Below are 6,000 nucleotides of genomic sequence, written 5' to 3' on the forward strand. Positions count from 1 at the left end.
AAAGTCCATGAGGGAGTACTGACAGTACCCCCTCCTCTACAAATGCCTCCTGGCGTCAACTGTAGGCGGCACAGGATGTCGACGGCGAAAGTCAGTGATGAGGGAGGGATCCAGAATGTCCCGGGCAGGAACCCAGCACCTCTCCTCGGGGCCATAGCCCTCCCAGTCCACCAGGTACTGGAGACCACGACCCCGAAGGCGGACATCGAGCAGGCGCCGCACAGTGTAAGCCTCAGATCCATCAATGAGTCAGGGGGGTGGAGGAGGCCTTGGGGTGGGACCAGAGGGCCTACAGATGAATGGTTTGATGCGAGATACATGGAATGTGGGATGGATGCGACGAAGGGACAGGGGGAGTTTCAGACGGACTGCAGAGGGGTTGATGACCTGGGAGATGGGAAAGGGGCCAATGAAGCGTGGAGCCATCTTGGGGGAAGTCACTTTGAGAGGGATGTCACGGGTGGAGAGCCACACCCACTGCCCCTGAATGTAGCGAGGGGCCTTGGAACGGTGGCGATCCGCCTGCTGCTTTATCTTGACCCGGGAACGGAGAAGAGCAGACCTGGTACGCCTCCAAGTCCGACGGCAGCGGCGGATGAAGGTCTGTGCGGAGGGAACACCAACCTCTTCTTCCTGGGCTGGGAACAGAGGAGGCTGGTAGCCGAGGCAGCACTGGAACGGTGACAGGCCGGTGGAGGAGGATGTCAGGGAGTTCATGGAGTACTCCACCCAGGGAAGCTGCTGACTCCAGGAGGAGGGGTCCTGAGACGTCAGACAACGCAGGACCGTCTCCATCTGTTGGTTGGCCCGTTCTGACTGCCCATTGGACTGCGAGTGAAAGCCTGAGGAGAGACTGACCTGGGCACCCAGAAGTCTGCAGAATGCATACCAAAAATAAGAGGTGAATTGCGGACCCCTGTCAGACACTACGTCCACAGGTAGTCCGTGTAACCTGAAGACATGTTGGATAAGTAATTCAGCGGTCTCCTTAGCCGTGGGCAACTTGGGTAGGGGAACCAGGTGAACGGACTTAGAAAAACGGTCAACAATAGTGAGAACAGTGGTGTTACCATGAGAGGGAGGCTGACCCGTCACAAAGTCCAGAGCTATGTGGGACCACGGCCTCTTGGGAACAGGTAGTGGTCGTAACAGGCCAGCAGGAGGTTGACTGGAGGTCTTATTCCGGGCACACACCGGGCAGGTCATCACAAAGTGGCGGACATCGTCCTTCATGGAGGGCCACCAGAACCGTTGCCTGATGAGCGCCGCCGTCCGTCTGGCGCCAGGGTGACAGGACAGCTTGGAGGAATGGCCCCACTGCAGGACCTGTGGACGTACTGACTGGGGCACAAAAAGGCAGTTAGTGGGGCAGGCACTGGGACCTGACTCCTCAGATTGAGCAGTGCGGACGATGGACTCAATTTCCCATCTAGCAGCTGCGACAAGACACTGTGTGGGTAGGATGGTGCTAGGTGCTGAAGCAGGATCAGAAACCGAGAACAGACGAGAGAGGGCGTGCAGTTTAACATTCTTGGAACCAGGGCGGTAGGAAAGGGTGAAATTAAAACGGGAAAAAAACAGAGACCAGCGAGCCTGTCTGGAGTTTAGGCGTTTAGCTGAGCGGATGTATTCCAAATTCTTGTGGTCCGTCCAAACTAAGAATGGCATATTAGCCCCCTCCAGCCAATGTCTCCACTCCTCAAGCGCTAGTTTAACCGCCAGCAGCTCCCTGTCACCAATATCATAATTGCGCTCGGTGGGAGTGAGTCTGTGAGAGAAGAATGCGCAGGGATGGAGTTTCTCATCTTCAGACGAGCGCTGGGAAAGAACCACACCCACCCCTACATCCGAGGCATCCACTTCGACGACGAACTGGCGTGCAGGGTCAGGCCGGCTCAGGATAGGAGCTGAGGTGAAGCGTTTCTTCAACTCTGTGAAGGCCTCTTCAGCAGCAGACGACCAGGAAAACTTCACCTTATCAGAGGTCAGAGAGGTGAGGGGAGCAGCCACAGTACCATAATTACGAATGAAGCGCCGGTAGAAATTAGCAAAGCCAAGGAACCGTTGCAGTTCACGACGAGAGGTAGGCGGGGGCCAATCAGCAACTACCTTAACCTTCTGATTGTCCATTTGTATGCCCCCCGTCGTGATGACATAGCCCAGGAAAGATACGGTTTCCCTGTGAAACTCACATTTCTCTGCCTTCATGTAGAGCTGGTTCTCCAGGAGGCGCTGGAGGACTCTGTGTACCTGCTGCGTGTTCTCAGAAACAGACCGGGAGAAGATTAAAATGTCATCAAGGTAGACAAATACAAACTTATTCAGCATATCTCTCAGGACATCATTAATCAAACCTTGAAACACAGCGGGACTGTTAGTGAGGCCGAAAGGCATGACCAAGTATTCGTAGTGGCCAGAGGGGGTGTTAAAGGCCGTTTTCCACTCATCCCCTTCTCTCATACGGACTAGATGGTAGGCATTGCGGAGATCGAGCTTGGTGAACACCTTGGCCCCCTGCAGTAGTTTGAAGGCGGAGGACATCAGAGGAAGAGGGTAGCGGTTCTTTACCATGATGTCGTTAAGACCCCGATAGTCTATGCAGGGACGAAGGGATCCATCCTTCTTGGCCACAAAGAAGAATCCTGCGCCAGCCGGTGAGGAGGAGGGACGAATGATACCTGCCGCCAGAGACTCCTGAATGTATTTATTCATGGCCTCAGTTTCAGGAGGAGACAGGGAGAAAAGACGACCTCGAGGGGGCGATGTGCCAGGCAGAAGGTCTATGGCGCAGTCATAGGGGCGTTGCGGAGGCAGGGAGGTGGCCCGGGACTTGCTGAACACCGCCTTGAGGTCCAGGTAGTCAGGGGGAACCCCAGGCAGATCCAGAGGCTCCTCTGGAGCGGCAGAGCCTGTAGGCAGGGCCACCAGGGCGTCGCGGAGGCAGTGGGTCAGGCAGAATGGACTCCAGCCTAGGATGCTGGTTTTGGTCCAATCTATGTGCGGGTTGTGCTTAACCAGCATTGGCCTCCAGGGGGTGCTGCAACAAGATGGGGGAAAGATGCAGTTTGGAGGCCAAATTAATGTCCATGAAGTTCCTATCAGCCCCCGAGTCGACGAGAACCGACACCGTATGATGGAGATTATTGGTAATAAGGGTAGCTGGGACAAGGGTGCGGACAGTGGGGGAAGGACAAAGAGGAGTGACGCTCACCAGTACTCCCCCCTTCACAGGTGAGCGTTGCCTTTTACTGGGCACTCGGCAATGTAATGGCCACGCTGACCACAATACAGGCAGGAGTTGGTGTCTCTTCTTCTTTGTCTCTCTGCAGTGGACAGATGGGCACGGTTAACTTGCATAGGCTCGGGGGGCTGACAGATGCAGGTGCTGGCAGGGCCAGAAGGGGAGTCTCATTGGGAAACCGTGGTCGTCTGCTGAGACCTCGCTCTCGGAGACGCTGTGTCCGACGTCTGTCTATACGAATGGCTAAGTCCACCAGGGCGTCAAAGGTGGCAGGTAGATCGCAGGTGGAGAGCTCATCCTTGATGGAGTCAGACAGCCCGTTGAGGAAGGCGTCATACTGAGCCTCCTGATTCCAGCCACTGGTGGTGGCGAGGGTGCGGAAGTCTATGGCGAAGTCCGAGACAGACCTACTCCCCTGGCGGGTCTGCAACATCTCCCGGGCAGCCTCTCTCCCGTGCACAGAGCGGTCGAAGACTGTCCTTATCTCCGCAGTGAAGGTGGCATATGTACTGCAGGCCGGAGAACCCGCATCCCAGATAGCGGTTCCCCACTCTCTCGCACGACCGGTCAACAGGGTTATGACGTAGGCGACCCGGGCCCGGTCAGTGGGAAAAGTGGCGGGCTGGAGCTCAAACGCCAAGGAGCACTGGGAGAGAAAAGATCTGCAGGTTCCCGGTTACATTACATTACATTACAGGCATTTAGCAGACGCTCTTATCCAGAGCGACTTACACAACTTTTACATGGCATTTTTTACATTGTATCCATTTATACAGCTGGATATATACTGAAGCAATGTCGGTTAAGTACCTTGCTCAAGGGTACAACAGCAATGTCCTACCCGGGAATCGAACCTGCGACCTTTCGGTTACAAGCCCAGTGCCTTACCCACTGTGCTACACTCCGCCGGTTCTCCTGCGTATGGTTCGGGAGGAGGTAGACGAGGTTCTCGGACGGGCAAAGCTGGCTGGACAGGTTGGGGGGGTGCAGTCAGAAGAGCCAGGCTTCCATGAACCAACTGAAGTTGCTGCAGCTGTGCCGCCATTTCCGTTAAACTGGCTGCAAAAGCCCCCAGGGACTGGTTAACAGAGTCCAGTTGGCCTTGCTGCCTGCCGAGCAGTGTTCCCTGGTGGTCTAGGATGGTCCTGACCTGGTCCAGATCTGCTGAGTCCATTGTTGGTCAGTTCGTACTGTCACGACGCGGGTAGGGACTCAATCGCAGACCAAGGCAGAATACTGTTCCAAACAGTTTATTCAGGTTCAGTTCCAAATCAGCAGGCAAAGACAAAATCCAGGGACAGGCAGAGATCAAGCACGGGTAAAGTCAAATCAGGCCAGCAAACAATCCAAAAGTCCGTAAGGCAAAAACAAGGTCAGAACAATCAGGCAGGAGTCATACACGAAAAACACTATCATACAAACAGGCAGGGAAAAACCACAGGAGCAGTCTGAGACGAACTGACAAACTAAAGTGAGGCATGCAGTCTTAAATAGGCAGAGGGTAATGAGGGAACAAGGAACAGGTGAGTGGAATAAGGGGTAACAGGTGGGGGGCGGGGTCCAGAGCACAAGGAAGAAAACAAGCCAAACCACAATGTGACAATACACATTGACAGATAGGGGGAGACAAAAACACAAAAACACAAAGTCCATGAGGGAGTACTGACAAAGATTTAAATGTGGTTGTAGCATACAAAACTGACCTTTATAACGTAACATAACACCATAACGAGAAGAGGCCATTCAGTTCAACAATGCTCGCCATTTTCCTACAACTAAAGTGTAGCTACCTAGTGCTGGGTTAACCTACAAACTATAGTATAGCTATAGTATCTAGCACCATATTAATCCTGGTCTTGGCCTTCTACGTGAAATGGCAAGCTACGTAGCTGAAAATGAATATGCAACTGTGCAATAAACATACAATCTAACTGAGCACATTTCTAAGATTTCCACTGATTAAATTAATTTAGCGCATAACCAAAAAAGTCCCTTCATGGTCATGCCATTGCAGATAACGCTGGGCCTATTTCGCAACATCTTCAATTCGCTGCAATCTTATCGACTAGCTACTGTAGAGGGGAGTCAAACTGGGACCCAGAAAAGGCTGGCATTTGAATGAACCTGCAGGCTGAGACTCATATCCTGGACTTCAAAGAACCCAGAGCCGTGTGCTAAAACAATAAGTTACTCGGACTTCCTCGGGATGAGCAGGCCATTGGGCCTCTGGAATGTTGCCATCTGGACACAACTAAGATAAGGGGAACTGGTCTCTTTGTCTATGGTTGTGTGGGTGTGTGTAGGGGGTCATTAAGAGTGAACAGACCATCAGGCCTCTGGCCAAATGGTGGGGCAACTACACGGGACAGTACCACAGTGCCCTTATGTGGGCCCTTCTGCCATTACACTTTTTATTTCTTTTCTGGATCTGGACTTTAAACCATCTGTTTATCCTATTTAAAACCCCGGAAAACCGTGCAAACCATGCACATGTTTTCATTATATTAATGTATTATGCCTTATGTAGTAATAACATGGATTGCATGTAAAATGGTCAAACAAAAGGGTATTTTCATGACAACTGCACCATAATATTACATCCCCTGGACATGTTTGGTATGGACGTATTCAGAAAAATTAAGAAATTGAATGAAATATGTTTCATACCAAATAAAATTTAATAAAACATAGTTACAGAAACTCAGGAAAAAACTATCACAATGGAATGTCCTCTCTGGTAATCATCTCCTTTTCCCAAT

This window comes from Anguilla rostrata, chromosome 9 (assembly GCF_018555375.3).
Source record: "Anguilla rostrata isolate EN2019 chromosome 9, ASM1855537v3, whole genome shotgun sequence".
In the NCBI taxonomy this organism is placed as follows: Eukaryota; Metazoa; Chordata; class Actinopteri; order Anguilliformes; family Anguillidae; genus Anguilla; species Anguilla rostrata.